This window comes from Chrysemys picta, chromosome 2 (assembly GCF_011386835.1).
Source record: "Chrysemys picta bellii isolate R12L10 chromosome 2, ASM1138683v2, whole genome shotgun sequence".
Lineage (NCBI taxonomy): Eukaryota > Metazoa > Chordata > Testudines > Emydidae > Chrysemys > Chrysemys picta.
Window position 1 is genome coordinate 192146576 of NC_088792.1, and position 17691 is coordinate 192164266.

At 37.2% G+C, this 17691-nt stretch overlaps 1 protein-coding gene across 4 annotated transcripts in view; it reads right to left on the reverse strand.

Annotated features, from left to right (window-relative positions):
• ZNF407 (zinc finger protein 407) overlaps window positions 1-17691 on the reverse strand; it is a 449103-nt gene that overhangs the window by 109908 nt on the left and 321504 nt on the right. The window lies entirely within an intron of this gene.

Below are 17691 nucleotides of genomic sequence, written 5' to 3' on the forward strand. Positions count from 1 at the left end.
GGGATAGTAGCTCACAGATCTCTACCTCATAGGTGTTGAGAGGTACTCAAATACTAACTCTGAGCACCACAGAAAAGCTAATAAAACAAAAACAAAAGACAAGAAAAAACCTGCTTATTAGAGAGATTGAGAAATATATTATGAATTTGTAATTACAATCTTAATAATTAAAAGTACCATTTTTTGTCATCCTCCCCCCACCTCCCTCAAATAGCCAATGCATGAAATCCTAGTATTTGGATTTTCACTAATATCCCCCAATACCTGGTTAGCAATGAGATAACTTTTAAACAGGCAATTTATGACACTCCCCTTCACTGATTACAATTAAACATCAAATGTATTACACATGGCTATCTGTTCTATATCTGGAAATGTGTAATTAAAACAAAAATATTTTCCTTGATGCAGTGTGGGAAGATAATAACATGAATAAATTACTTGTAATTCAAATAAATTGCATTAAACTTTATACAAATAAAACAAAAGAACAGCAGTTTCCTAAATGTGCACACAATATAACTGCACAGCGTCTACTGTCATACCTCACTACTTTCAGTAATCAATAGTCCACACACAGTACCATTTACCCTAGAACCCTCATTCACATTCCTTGCAGAATTATCTAATCTTTTGATTTCTAATAAGTGTCACTGATCCAGAATTCTAGAATTTTGCTATAAACACCTACACACACTCACTTATATACATACATTGTGGAGGCACTAGTTGTGATTCCATCAGTTGACTCTCATTTTGCACTTAAAGCAGGGATTCAGCCTCGTTTCATATGAAAAATACAGCATATCCTCCAAAAATGTACAGGCAATTATTCATTGAATACAGAATGATTTTTCGAAGAATTTACAAGTATATCTGTTAGTTTATGAGTTAAAATGTATTAAAAACTGGTCTCCTAAGAAATTTATCATTTGTGTCTGTCTTTTCTTTGTCCCGAATGCTCTTAGGAAGGCGATAACACAGATACTTCAAACTTTCTATAGAGTTAAAATTAACTGAAATCTTGTGCATAGACTGTAATTGAAAAAAATTAGGTTGTGATTAAGATAAGTTAGAAACTGTTGTATATAATAGTTGTGATCATTTAGGTTATTGACAAACTCATGTCAACAGCTTGGGCCACTCTTGAGGCAGGTCTACACTTTAAGCTGGGTATGTAAATCCAAGCTAAAGGACTTGTGTTAAAAATAGTTTGGCCATGGCAGTGCGAGCGATGGGAGGGACATACTCTTGGATAGGTTCATACTTGGGGTAGCTAGCCCCGGGCCACTTGTACTGTCATGGCTACATTCTTTAGCACACTAGGTCAATCAGAGCTAGCACGGTTATGTCTCCTCAAACTGGGGATTACACAACCAGCTTGAAATGCAGACATACCCTTAATGGTGCCATTGTGACATAAAAGGTAATTCCTATTTGGTAACCCATTAAGGAAAAATTCAAAACCCGAGGAATCTGAGAAATAACTGGTATTCTCCATGATCTGATTGATAAGATATACACTCACAGATACACAGACACACACACACCTCTCAGTTTTTCTGTACATCTTGTGTTTTTCTAATTGAGAAGGGAGAGTGTCTGTTTTATTTTTATAACTTAAAAACATGTGTTCCTTTCCAGACTAAAAAACTATCTTTGTTAAAATGGGTGTAGTAAATAAGAGTGAAAATATAAACTTGACATGGATGTGTTGGTGTGTACAATTTATGAACCCATTTCTGCCAACATTATTATCCACAGTGCTTGCAATCCTGAGTAGTCATATTGAAATCAAATGTATAGGTTAGGACCTGATCTCCAAAACACACTATCTTTGTAAGGCTAAAATTATCTTCCAATGTAGAGACTGTATCTATTACTAAAACCAAAACAATAAAATTCCATTATAATCACTTGAAGTTTCATTTTTCTTGAAATGCAAAAAAGAAAATCTGGTGCATGCAGAACCACAGCCCAAATCTTTGACCTTTCCCCCAGTTTCTTATGAAAGAACTGGGAGCAGAAATAGAGTTTTGATTATGGAGATTAAAAATTCAACCTTCTTTGCACTCAAAAAACCATTTGAAATTTCACCTCTTTCTACCATATTTTACTTAATGTCACTTGAGCAATGGGGATTCTCTCTGTAATTTGTTTTGTTGTTCAATGATAGCTTACCAAAAAATCTCCAAACCCTCTCCATTCTATTCAAACATATCAGCTGAGTCTATTCTGGTGGGACCCAGGGCTGCAAGCACTGGTTGCAAAGGGGCTGTCCAGACGGAGGGTCATGATGGCAGAAAGCACATGCCACTCACTCTTGCCCAGGAAGCTGAGAGCTGGCTAATGGATGGCCGAGGCCTTGGGAGAATGCACTGATTCAGCACATCCTCTACCACCCTCTATTCATAGGTCTCTTATGGTGTCCAAATAGCAATTTAAAGCTACCCTTTCTGAGTAGAACTTTGCGCATCACAAACTTCGCCTGGCCTCCCCATAGGTCAAATGCCCTCTGGATTGTAGCTGCTTCTGCACCACAGCAGTGAGACAAGGCCACACATTAACTTCTCTCAACTGCTTTTGTACAGGCTTTAGGATATCAGAAAGGGGAGCCTAAAATACAAAATAATGCAATAACTTCTGTGCTATTCATTCTATTGACAAATTTTGGTGGGATTCTTTCTGTTTGTTTGTTCATTCTTGTGGATAGTGCCTTCAGACCCTAAGACACACATAAATTAGACAATCTCTTGTAAATGTATAATTTAAAAACGCTACACTTTAAAGATAAGTGTATACAATTATTTATAGCATAGCTATGACTAGAAAAGTGAACATATAAACTCAACCGTTGCTTCCTGTTTGTATTTTTCCTGACAGCTTTATTGACAAAAATGAACATTTAGTACTTTTCACTCCTGCTACCCCTACAACATCAACACAGCTTGGTTTTATTCTAGCTCACTTGACATTGAAAGACTTGTTAACTAAGGGCCAGATCATACCCTTTTGATCCATGAGGGAGCAGAACAAGTCAGCTGCCTCCATAGCAGTGTATCCCTAGATCCCATAGCACAGACCATGCAAAGACCTCTCTGTGGGTCCAGAGTAGGGGAAATCAGAGTCTAGCCTAAGATTTACGTGTTATGTTAAAGATGGATTAGGTAAATCATCTTCTGATGTCATAATAGGGTTGGTATCAAAATCAAGGTACACAACTTATAAACAAACAAAAATATAAACTCATTGAGGATGCAGTAGATCTGGGGGTTGATAATGTGCTATGGAGTCAAACTAGGGACATCTTCCCCTTCCATTGCTACTTTCTGGACTGACTCTGGATAAACAGAGGACTTTTATAACAGGGATCTAGGTGTCCAAATGATCATTTAAGGATGTTCAAAGGGTATTTAGTGTCCAAAGGAGAATATACCATAAGCGCCTCCCTTTAGGGACCCACATTTGAAAACTGGGCCTTTAATTATTAAAGATCAAATTCTGGCTGCCATTGATTTTTCCACAAACAGGTGTTTGCCCCATTGTTTTTGCCCATGTTCTGTTTTGCAAACTGCTGACACACATTACTACTTCCAGGAGTAGGAGAAATCTTACGGATGACTATACAAATAATTAGTTCGCGGCAACTGGGGCGTGAATCTACCCTGCACTAGCCTGCCACAGACCGTGTGGACCTTGTTGACATACATTAACAGTTCGTTAGTGAGCTTTGCTCTAGTTTCTTTGAAATGGGAGTAGTGATGAACATCAGCAGGGTCCACATGGGCAGTTAGTCCACAACAAGCTAGAGTGATGTAGGTTCACTCCCCAGCTTGCAGCAAACGAAATGTTCATGTAAACAAGCCCTAAGCAGAGGAGGGTGCTTGGTGGTCATAGGCAGATCCCCAGATTGCAGTAATAGATGTGTATCACACCTCTGTTTCCAAAGGCCATCTTGACTTATGCTTCTGAGGATCAGTCAGAATGTGTGTGGTCTATCAGCAAAGTGTTAATTCTGCAGGGTTCAGGGAAATAAAGAATTATGACCTGTGATTCCTCTTTTGGATCCCCATTTTCAACATGCACAGAGGGTAAGCCAGAATGTTGCCCTATGCTTATGGCAGCCATATGTACACATTCAATTAACGGCTAGAGACAGTCTGGAAATACCTCTTTTCTTCTTCATCTCTCAATATTACATCACATATGTATGTGGCAAGTTAGCAATAAATTAATTTTATTTATTCAATGAATGTTGGTGATTTAAGCAATGCTGTCTTTTCATGGTTATGCAAGCTAAAATAAATATATGGTTTCTGTTGTATATTGCTGGGTACTAAAGTTTAATTACATTATGAATTAAGTAATAATTCCACAAAATCATTTGTTAAAATCATCTAACACCACAACATATCAGTCATTACCTAAGGTAATGACCAATTTTGGGGTGAAGGTGTTATAAACGATAATGAATGGTTTATAGCAGTGATATTTAATTTAAAAAATGAAATAAAGTGTTTGAAAAACCATCTGTCACTACGCTGCCATCCATAGCTGCAGCGTGGAAGTTACTTATGGACACTATGCAGCGATGATGTTGTTGCTTGTATTGAAAGTTAAAAACAAAAGAATAAAAGAAAAAATGTAAAATGTATCCAAGAATATGCTGCTGTAGATATACCATTTCCGAGTCAGAATTTTATGTGATCTGAAGGGGGGAAATGAAGCACAATAAAAATGGAGAAGGTTAGATTAATGAGAGAGTCATTAAAATAAAAAAGGTGGAGTTATATGAGAATACGAGAAATGGATTTATTTGACTTATTGAAATTAAACAAGTTATTTTAACAATAATTAAAATATTACATTTTACTAAGTTCAAGGAAAGATAGAAAAAAAATCTTTATGAAGAATATTTCAAATTGTCAGTTGCATTTATAAAATGATTCATGATTTTCCCTGGTATCCTCTCTTTCAATTTTGGAATTTTAGTTGCTATATATTATAATGGTATTTTAGCTATATAAGTAGTTTTCCACTCACTGTTCTCTTGCCTTTCAAGGAGACAAACTGTTTTTCTTCCCTTTAAATGAGCACAATAAAATGGGTAAGCTGTCTGGGAGAAAAAAACCAGACAAACTAGTGGTATAAAGCTCAATAGAAAAATGTGGTACAGACAAGAAGAGACGTAAAGCATGTTTACAGTACACCAACAGTTTATTCTACTGGTCAGGTTAAACTTAAAAGTGTTGCTTACCATTAGAATTATCATTAGCTTACGAAATAAACTCATTGTTATCCCTGCATCACCACTATCAACTTTAAAGAAAGTAAAAAAGAGAGATACATGCATGCAAAATTGTAGTATAAAAATAACAACAATTCTATAACACAGAAATTTAATTCATTCTCTTGAAATATAGGGCCCAATCTTGCTGTCCATGCTCTTGAGAACAGTTCAACTCAAGTCAGTGGGTCTACTTGAATAAGAGTTACTCCTATATAAAGGTGGCAGGATTGGGACATATTTTCTTTTTTATTAGAGTAACTTTCAACTCTTTAACTAGCATTTATATATCTTCCAGAACAGTTTGTAGCTTCCAGAAAGCCATACCAGTTATGAAAAGCATGGTGTAAAAAGTCAGCTAAGTGAAAAATAGAATAAAAATGTAAACTACAGATACATTTAGAAAAGTTAAAGCTTTGAAAGATTTCCATGTCCCTGGTTGGTGTAGGCAAACCAATGGATTGCCTTTCTGTCAGGCAAGTACTGATGGAGATAAATGTAAAGGCTGTGGTGCACTCCTAATTTTTACACATAAATTGCAACCAGAGCATGGATTTATGCTTCAAGGCAACCAGATTTCTCCTTGTGTACATTTAAACACGGCTGTTGCACTCATTCCATTTTGTTTAAACGCCTTTAAAACCAAACACAGGCTTTGCCCCTTCCTACACCCCTGCTAATTATATACTTTTTTGTTTGAAGAAGCAAGCCCTTTGTTGCTCATAATTTCAGCTATCACTTGCTTGGGCACCTTCTGCAGATCAATAGCACCTAGTTAAGTGAATGAAAAGGCTAAATGTGATCGTCGCTTGCAATGCAAGGTTGTGTGTTTTTTCCCCCTTGAGCTTTTAAGTGCTGCTCTTGGGTTTCATTTTAGAATACTAAATTCCAGTCTCAGGTATTTAGTAGCTGCACATTCAGAGCCTTTTGTCTTAAATTAAATATCTGTCATTTTTAAAGTCCAGAATACTGACATAGGTTATAATAAAAACTAGCGTGCAACCTGCAATTTTACAGATTCCATTGCTGGTGGCCATACATCTTTGATGGCAAAACTACATTGGCTGTAGCACCATAAAAATCAATAAATATTAACCTTTTCTGACACTTTCTGCATGGATGCTTTATCAATTGCTGTCAGGTGATAGAACAGTCAGTGATGTACTGTATTTTTCAGCTAAGAATCTATAACAAACTTAGAAATCAATGGAGATTAACAAGCTTTTTAATACAAAAATTATCAATAGACTTTCAGTTCCCTATGATAAAAACAAAACCAAACAATGGTACTATATGATAAAATATTCACCATGGATTCCCTTAATAGTGTATAAATCTGAACTGAATATTTTAAAGAGAATTTAAAACTAAAAATATATTTGTGTGTCACAGATCAAGTAAATCCACTTTTAAATTTCATGTCACAATCCTTACAACAGATGTAGGATAGAGAGAAAAATAAAAAACCATCCAATTACATAAACCTGTCTCCCAATTTCAATTACCAACCCACAACTCGGACTTTGTTGAAAAACACTTAAATACTTGACATAATTTCTAATGGTTCTGATGGAAGCAGAAAAAAAGTTTAGTTGAAAGTAAAAATAAGCATTTCAGGTTGCCTAAACCACCCATCTAGTACAGCTGCAACAGTAAAACATTCAGTTCTAATCTTACGCAGCCTTAAGGCTTTCAATTATTGGAAAACATCTCCCTCTATACAACCCATACTATAGTGAACTACTGAAAATATTGCAGTGTGTTCAGTTTATAGAAACTGTTCTTCCTGTGCTGCATGTCGGAGTTCTTCCTAGATAACACTGAACTTACATGCCTAATTTTGTTTTTTGATGTTTTTAGTTTCCAATTACATATTAGGAAAATTTACTAAGGTCAAGGCCAATCACTGTCAATAGGGATCCACCTACACAGAGCATTAAAATGTGTTTAATACAATCAACACAGGTCTTGCTAAAACTATTTATGACACGGTTTTGGCCAGGTATATGGACTGAGTAAAAGCACTATTTTAAAAAAAGCATTTTCTACAGACCTAGACGAGAACACAAGTTCTCAAACTATTCTAACATGGGCCCTGCTCCTGCTACCACATGAACAACTTTATGTGCACGATTAGTTTAATGGGACTGCTCATATGCATAAGTCTTTGCAGAATGAGGGACAAATTGTCTTAGAAATCAATTTCACATATAGCTCTTTCTAAACAGACATGGTTACACTATGATTAAATATGACTGGACACAGGAGGCAATACTTCCTTTTAATCCTTTTAAATGTTAGTATTAAATAGCAAAGCCTAACCAAGAGTGTAGACATTCACATTTCATCAACGTATTAGTCTTAGACTTGAATGGTGAAGTCAGTATCAGATGTACAACAACTTATGAAAAAACAAGTAGCTGCTTTGAGAAGTGTAGTGTTGTGTCAATGGGAGCTAAAATCAAATACACTAAAAGCTTTATTATCAAAATCTCTAAAATGTAACTGAAGAGAAGTACAATTTTACATTTGTCATTGCTTTTAGTAACATTTGTATTTTTCTCTTATTCCAACAAAAAACAAAACAAAACCCCTTTTTCTGTCAATCAGTGTCAGGAACAATCAAAAGTCTCAGCAGAACTATACAATATTCTCTCTTTTTGGATCACAAATTTTAAAGTGATTTTAAAAGAAAATTAATGGCAAAAATAACTCTAATCAGTTCACTTCACCCATTAATGTTAACATGACAGGATACGTATTGGTTTTCAAAATGATGGTTTGGGAGAAAAAACAACTGTCGTTTTAGCTGAAGGCAGAGCTTACAAACTGACAAACTATAAAGAGAGTTTTTGAAAATAAAAACAAAAATCAAATGCACCTATCAGTGTTTCATTTCAAATTTGAGACTTGTCACATGAAAACATTCTTTCCACGTAATGTACAGCAGACTCACCGGATAAATGATGGGCGTTCACCTTACCAACAGGGCAATCATCAGGTCATGGTGCATTTTTATGAACCTGCACAGTCACCTCTCAAAAAGTGCTTCATGCTCAAATCCGAATTACATTATAAAACGCATGCTCCTGAAACATCAAACATTATTCCCGCCCCCCACTGGATGCATGAAAGTTACAACAGTTTTACTGCAACCTTTCAAGAATAAGAAGCCCTGCTCTCTCCATAAAATTATCTTTAAATAATTCTTTCCCAGCATTCTCAATGGTGAAGAACCTTACTATTTACTCATTTTAGTCCAGGCTCAAATAGCATCCCCCAAGCTTTCAAATTTTTCTCTTCAACAGGTGCCTCTGCTCCACTCCATTTTGGAAATCATAGCTTTCCACTCAACATCTGCCATCCAGGTATAGAAAACAGCTGTTTTTTTAAATAAGGAAAATGGCTTTACAGTTTCCAATTGATTTCCTCCTGTGACTGTTAATGACTGTTTAACTGTCTTTGTAAAGTCTACCCTCATTTGAACATAATGATTTCAAACTTTGGATGTCCAACAGATACACTGCTTTTCTGCTTAGTTCATTTGTTTTATATTCTAAACTTTTATCATTTTGTTCTAAATTTGAAATCCCTATATACATCAAAATAAATATGTCTGCTTAACTGGTCAATATCATGAGCTGAAAGGTTTAAGGAATAGTTTATGCATTGAACAACCCTGAACTTTAAAAATAAAGGGATGGTGGAGGGTTATATTTTACTATTGTTTTAGCTCTGCTGATATATGATATACGTAAGGCTAGATTTTAATTACAGCTGGCAGATTTCATGATTCTCATATTTTGAAAAATAGGTTCATGACTTTTAACATTTTCAAATTTTTGCACAAGTGGATGGATGTAAGAGCAAACTGCTGAACAAACATCACAGAGAGTCTTGAGAGATGCCAAGTTAAACCCTGTATGCTGTGAAGGCTAATAGAATGACCTCACTGCACATTAAGCAGTGGGGACTGTTGTCTGGCTTGTAGGAAAAGGTGTGTGGCCCCTTTTAAGGCTAGACAGCCAGAGAGTGATTTGCTGTAGCAGCTTATCAGACCAGGTAAACAAGGAGACACTGACCCATCCCATACACCCACCCCCGGTGACCACCAGAAGAGAAAGGAGATTATTTGGGTCCAGCTTATCAGACCAGGTAAACAAGGAGACACTGACCCATCCCATACACCCTCCCCCGGTGACCACCGGAAAAGAAAGGAGACTATTTGGGTCCATGCTGGTGCAGGAAAAAGCCCTCTTTTATCTGGACCAGGCAGAGCAGCACCCTCTCTCCCACTCTTGTAAATAGCTAAATACCAGGTTTTGTCATGATCCACTGTGGGGATTATATGCTAGTCGCTCCTCTCTTGGAGGGCTGGAAAGGAATTTTTTTGCTCACTGCCAGATTGGCCAAGGTGAGGTGGGATTTTTTTTTTGCATTCCCCATAGTGGGTTTGAGGCTTAGTTGGGACAAACATGAAACGGGCATTAGGCTATGATGTCACAACTCATGATGTAAATATGTGGCAAATGTCCAGTGCAGGTATTCTGTAGGGAAGAGACATGGTGATCAGATAAAATAGACTGGGAAAGAATTTAAAGGAGGTATCCTTTAAAGGAGCAAAAATGGGGGTAGGGGTGGGGCTACTGGGACTGGTACAGCAGGGAGCCAACCCCCTCTCCTTTATAGCCCCCCCCTCCATAACCCGCATTAGAGGGGGAAGTGGCCAGGTCCTAATAGGTAATGGACATCCAAAGTTTGAAATCATTATGTTCAAATGAGGGTAGACTTTACAAAGTCAGAGAGTTCCTCATTCACAGTTACAGGAGGAAATAAATTGGAAGCTGTAAACCAATTTTCCTTATTTAAAAAAAGCAGCTGTTTTCTATATCTGGATGGCAGATGTTGAATGCAAAGCTATGATTTCCAAAGTGGAGTGGAGCAGAGGCACCCCTTGAAGAGAAACATTTGAAAGCTTGAGGTATGCTGGGGACCTGGATGGGCAAAGGGAGGGGGCTGACAGCAGCCTCCCCTCCCCCACCCCGGTATATGTAAATGATTATGGAATTACCTGCACTGTATACTTTTAACTGCAGGGTTCTCCCTGACAATTAGAAATAAAATTGTGGTCTAATTAAACCACATCCAGTGTCTCCTGTCCTCCAGCATGGCCGGACAAAGAAGAAGCTCAGCAACGAACAATATAGTGACACAAAGGACCAGAATAATGGACTGTTAGGGCCAAATCTCGCAGTCCTTAGTAAGGCTAAATTTCCGATTGCATTAAAAACTTTTATGCCAGTAAATTCACTCTGTTTGGCATATACATGTTTTGTGGTACAAACTCATGTCCATGGACTTTAGACATTTTAAAACTATATTCCCCAAAGTTCACCCTTTTCTTTATGATTACCTCCTTGACATTTAAAAAAAACCAAACTATTGTGACAGAATTTTTTTTCATCTAAGTGGTTAAATAGTTGCTGCCAAGAATTTTCAAACTCCAATTATCTGAATGTCAGCTGTGCACTCTGAATCCAAAATTCAGATGAAATGAATTTCCAGAATCTGAAAGATTTGGATGTCTCCTGAGCCAAAATAATTAGGGTTTATTTTTGTCACTATCACAAGATGCTCTTTGCTTCAAAGTAGATATTTTGATTTTTTTGGAAATCTTCTGGAGATGAAGTTCTAGGTATTTACACCTACTATTATTTCCTGGTCTTTGGACAGATGCAGTAAGATAGAAACCAGAATGCACATTTTTGGCAAGAGGTACAGGTACAGACAGGTACAAACGTACAGTAGTAATGTAGCAGCTGTCCTAATGCCTTGTTTGCAGACGCATTGATCACCCCTACATTTCAATTCCTAAATATCAGATAGTAACCGGCTTTGTCCTTTAGTTACAGAGCATCAAGCTTTCCCTTAAAAACCTTCTGGTAACAATCACCTAGGTTGTTGAAATTTGTTTTGAAAAAGAGAGGTGTCATGAATAATATTAATAATATTAGCTGATTGTACAGTAGTTGAAAATATTTTTCATTGTGTGCTAAGAGACCAGCTTACAATTTTGCCTCCGTACATCTTATCCCCACCTTTCTGAAGACAATGGAACAAATTAACTGTTGATGTAAATGGGTAAAATTTCACTGAAATCAATGGAACTACATTCAATTCTACCAGCAGTGAATTTAGTCCAATGACTAGAAGTCTAGATCAGTTATTGACATTTTCCAAAGACTACAGACCTCTATGTTTATTTACACTAAGGCTCCTTTGTAATTTATATGTCACTTGCACCCATTTTATGGCTCCCTTATTGCCAGGGCATATTATATGAGAATTAAATAATATAGCTAAAGGAGAAAACAATCTATGTGAATTTAGCAGTGGTCTTAAAGTTCCTTTATATTGCATATTCTCTTCATCACTTTTACCAGATTCTTATATTACAGTATTGATGAATATATTATACTGTGTTTGAACATGATTAATAGAGGACATGTATAAAAATATTCCTTTGGAATTCAAGATATTTTATCTGCCTTTTTGGAACTGACCCACTATATGAGCTTCTGACATTGCACAAAAACTACACAGTACAGTACCATAATTTCATTTCATATGTTAACCAAGAACAAGGAAGCAGCTTCCTTCTGTGGGATTTCTCCCTATCCCCACTTTCTTTAGTGCAAACAATTATAGACAAGCTCCTCTTTGAACTGATAATTTTTTAGAGGTCATTCAGCCCATAATTTCAGGTCCCAGTCACTATCCTGATGGTCCTTCTTATGAAATTGGACCCAGTGGGAATGTTTTTCCCCTCTGCTTAGTCTATGGGTCAGCATTTTCCTTCCCTTGTACTTCTTAATTCCCTTAAGTGGCAATTATTTAAGGCACAGTTAGAGAAGGTGCAATCTACATTCATCCAATAAAATCTAAATATTAAAAAGGACAGAAAAATCCAGGCTGGTTACTAAGGATATATGGAACAGCATTTAGCATTTGAAAGGTACCAAAGACCTGGCAAATGAAAAAATGGGAAACATTATAAAGAACTATTGGAAGTATAATGTAAATTAGAAAAGTAAAAAAGAGTAATACGTGTCAAATAGACAAAGTATCTTAATTACAAAAGGTTAATAACCAAGATTCAGAGTCAAGAAATACTGGTTTGGTATACATCTAATCAGAGAAAGCAAACAAAAGGAAATCCTAAATAAAAACTTCTTAGCATGGAGTGCCAGGGTTTAGTGAGTCACCACAGTGATTATTGTTGAGGGCCCAGCTACTCACCAAGGTTCCAATCTAGCAAATGAGAATATATATAACTGATTTCAGTGGACTGCTCACATGCTTAACTGCTTTGCTGGATCAGGGCCTATTTATTCATATAATTCAATCACTAAAAGCCAATATTCAAGACTTGAGATGAGACCGAGTTGGAAGACAAATTAAAGCAAATTGCATACAAATATATACCAATCAGTTCAGTTACAGCAAATAGTATACTTTTTTAGTGCAGGTAACTGTATGGTAGTATATGCATCTAAAAGGACACAAAGAAGGAAAATATGCAATATGATCAGGAAGGAGATAGGAGCACTGCTGAAGGACAAAATAAAAAGCACGCTCTGTACAATATACAGCTGTAGTGAGAAAGGCCAACAGGTGGTGATATTATGTAGGCAATAATATACTCTAAGATGTGGTTATACTGAAATATAGTGCCCCCAGGTCTTGGGAGCATTGTCACTTTAAACACTCAAGCAGTGCAGTCATCTCTTCATAATTGTGATCACACTACAGTATTGTTATGCTTTTATATTAAATTTACAGCTGCTATTTACAATTAAACTTGTAGTTTGACATTCTTCTTAAACGTTTTATTTATCTTATCAATACGTACACTTAGCTCACATGAAAACAGAATGACTATATTTCCTGTGAATCCACCATAACTTCAGATTGTGTAATGAATTGGGATATCCACTCATAAAAGAGTTTTTGCTAATAAGAAAACAAATTAATATTTTAGTAGTTTGGTACATTCTACATTACAAAAAATCTGTATGACTCCAATGAAATAGTAGGTGTACCTTTATTTCTGAATTCATATCTTTCTTGAAATAGTTCTTTATTTCATTGTTTTCCTCTTGGAACTTTTTTCTGACTATTCTAATTGTCTATTGTTGAATTTTATCTTTTCATAGTCTTTGAAAGCACTGATAATTCAACACTAAACTATAATTTTATTATTTAAATTTAGTGTATGCAATTTATTATGCATATGTATACTCTAGCAAAATTCAACATTCATGTCTTTTACAGTTGAGGTGACTTGTCTTGAGGGATTTTTTGTACATCTATATTATAATATTTCATCTTTGCATTTAAAGTTTTATGCTAAGTACATACTATTTTTAGCTCCAAATAAGGCAATAAAATAGTGTTTGATATGTTCCGCATGAAGGATGACTTTATCTATAAATGTAATGGACTAATGGCTTGCCTAGAAGAGGAGTCTGATCATCTTTTAATCAATGATTCTGCGATTTATGTAGGATGGGAAATGTTTTTCGTGCACTCCAGCTGGAGCTCAGCACATGGTTGGCAACTTGAGAAGTTTTTGGAGCAGGTGCTTTGTTACAGCCTAGTCCCCTGAGTGTTGTGGGGTTGACTGCTAAAGTGGTCAGGTACGACACGTAGTTTAAGAGACGGCTGCTTAACCGGGACTTTCAAAAGGGCTCAGAGGACTCTATGTGCTCAGCAAGGTGCCTCTGCCTTAGTTGTGTCAATGGTGCCTTAAGGCCTGGTTTAACAAAGTAATTAAGCACATACCTAATTTTAAGCACACAAGTAGTCCTGTTGACTTCAATTAAATGCAGAGGAATAATAACAGATAAGAGAGTGAAGGAGCTAGCATTTGCTAAGGGACTTGTAGGCTAAGAATGGGCAGGAGGCGGACTATAGGAGAGTTGCAGGACAGCATGCCTTGAGGGAGAGAGAAGGTAGGGGTCTGAAGAAGAGTATTTCTAGGGGTATGCTACATAGGGTAGAGACTATGCCAACTACTGGCTGCAGAATCACATTCAACCATGCTATGAACCGTATTTTTGAAGCAAGTAAGGGAAAAAAGGAGGCCTATCTGGCTAGCCTTAGCTCAGAGACATAGAAGACACCAAAACCCTCCGCAAAAGGTCAATAAGCCAAAGGAAACCTTCCAACACATCATGGAGGCACAGGTTGTCCAGGAGTAAACGCTCACCCTGGAAGATAACATATACTCACGTGATGAGCTCTGGGTAGGCCTGGAGAGTGAAGCACAAAGGATGTGCTGTCAGTTCCCATCAGGATCATTACTACCCTTGGTATTCCAGAGGATAATCACAGACTCACATGTATAAGCCAATCTAATCCCTCATTCTACCTCTGGCACTTTCTAAATGCCATGGTGACAAGGACTAGAAGATAACCTGTGAAATTGGGACATGGAAACAAGTTTGAGGGGCTGTACACTCATCAGTCTTCTACAGAAAAATCTACAGTTATGTCAGTGATGCTGACATAACTCTGGGCCTCGGCTTTACAGCATTAAGAAGGACAGAATTTAAAAATGGAGAATTCGGAGTGTCAAGATGTTAATATTGGGAAATGTTGATATAGTTTATGTTATGTAGCAATCACCCTTGAGGAGCAAGGTATATATAGAGGGACACTGACCAGAGCATACAGATATGTGGCAATGTTGCTAAATGAAGTGACAGAAACACTCACATAGTCCTGGTGTGATCATTAATATGGTGTCCAGAGCCCTAATTTCCTTAATGGTGGACATAGGAATGATTTGTAGGACTTATCTATCCCATAAGGTTTGCATAGGAACTCCACAAATACAGTGCTACTGCCAGTGCTACCCATCTAACAGGCTGATGAGGGAGGCGGCCATGGACCTGCATTCACCTCAGCACCTCTAGTCGATGGAAGAATGGCGCACAAGCTGACAGTAGCTCCCCCTACTTCAAGTCACTCAACAGCAACACCTGTTGGCTGATCTGACTGACAGGATGAGGTAGAAATTCAGCTCAGCCTTTGTTGCTCTGAAACAGTGGCTACACAGACCACATATGCAGTTTATAGTGAGGGAAAGGAAAAAAAGACTCCATGATCTCAACAGGTTTCACCCCACCTGCTATTTAAAAAGGTCAAATCCTATAGGTAGGGCCCTACCAAATTCACAGTCCACATTGGTCAATTTCATGGTCAGAGGAATTTAAAAATTGTAAATGTTCTGATTTCAGCTATTTAAATCTGAAATTTTACACTGTTGTAATTGTAGGGGTCCTGACCCAAAGAGGAGTTGTGGGGGGGTCGCGGTAATGCTACCCTTACTTCTGCACTTACCCTTACTTACGGCGGCAGCGCTGCCTTTAGAGCTGGGAACCTGGAGAGCAGTGGCTGCTGGCCAGGATCCCAGCTCTGAAGGCAGAGCTGCCGCCAGCAGCAGCACAGAAGGAAGGATGGCATGGTATGGTATTGCCACCTTTACTTCTGCGCTGCTGCCTGCAAAGCTGGGCCCTCAGTCAGCAGCCGCCACTCTCCAGCCGCCCGGCTCTGAAGGCAGCAGTGCGGAAGTAAGGATAGCATCGTTTGGTCTTGCCCTCCTTATTCTGTGCTACTGCTGGCAGGGCGCCCAGCTCTGAAGACAGCACAAAAGTAAGGGTGTCTATACTGCAACCCCCCTAAAATAATCTTGCGATCCCCCTGCAACTTCCTTTTGGATCAGGACCTCTAATTTGAGAAACACTGTTCTCCCCCCGCGAAATCTGCATAGTATAGGGTAAAAGCACACAAAAACCCAGATTTCAAAGGGGGAGACCAGTTTTCACGGTCCATGATGCGTTTTTCACAGCCGTGAATTTGGTAGGGCCCTACCTATAGCTGTTTTCTCAGACTTATAAAGCCTAGTGCTAGAAGAGAGTGACAAAAATAATCAAATGGATTTTACATAGCTTAATTTTCTGTGAAACACAATACAAAGTAATGTACATAGGTTGCAAGAAACCTAGCTTCCTCCTTTACAAACAGAAAATCATTTATGCTAGGTTTTTATTTCAAGCACACACTAAAATTACTATTCTTCACTAAAGAGGAAAAGGACTGTCTGCCAATCAATCTGACATGCTATTGAAAGACTGGCACTAATAGCTGTGACAAGAGCGAACCTGTTTGAAGCAGAGCTGTTGCTGCTGCTCTTTTTTTTTTTTTTTTTTTTTTTTTTACGTATAGCAGCCATCAAAAATACTGTTTTATCTAGGTAGGATCCCAAGCAATATTCTGCTACAGTAATAGTTTCTAGTTGACTTGAGTATCTACTATAACGACAGATTTTTTATTTTGTTTTTAAAATTACAGCATTTAAAACATATTTTTCTCTTTTGTGGAAATATAAAATATCACTGAAATTGTACCAAGGAAAAACTTAAACATGGCTGCAAACAAGATTATATATCCAAGGCAAGAAATATAGTTCAAGGCAAGAAATACAGTTTTGTATATGCACCCAATCGGCTTCTGTATTTCAACCTGTTAATTAATATGCAGCATATGATTTAATGTTTTTCTGGTTTGATGAATTCAAATACATGAGATGAAATTAAACTGGTTAGTGTAAATTTTCATTATTCAATTCCCCCGCCCCATTTTCCTATTTTTATTTTCAAATGTAACAGTTAGAAAAAGGATGTTAAAGAAAAAGGGAGCAAGAAAAGAAACAAAATGTTAAGAACAGAAACAAAATTGCCAGAACAATAGTGTAATTGTTATGTTATGATATTGTGTGTGTTCAATTCACATTCTGAATAAGACTGCAATTTCCACTTGGTAATCCAGTTATACCTTGATAAAAATCACATAATAGATCACACTATAACTTTTAGCAATCAATTTTTCCCCTTAATAATTTGATAAATGTAGCTGTCAAGTGGGATAAAGATCACAATTTTATTTGGGCTTAACTATTTGAACTTTCAGGATTCCATTCATGAATATTGCAACTGTTGCAACTGATAGGATCGCAATTTTGTCCCTTGTTGATGATGTAATCACACTGAAGTTTGCCTGTGTAACCTTGTTTCTCAGAAGCTAAGGAAACTGCAAGAGAAATTTATGTTGGGCACAGAAGCGTACAAAGTTTTGGAAGGCTCACTAGTAATAGCTTAGAAAGAGGTTTCCTATATTTATCAGTGAATGAGACTTCATTGGAAACTTTTCCTTTTATTCATCATACTCTGGAAAGAATTAAAAACACAGCTATAGTACTTTCCCCCTAAAACCAAAATAGAAAAGAGCAGGATGAAGGCCTAACGTACTAAACAGATGATTCATTGAACTGCCTTCCC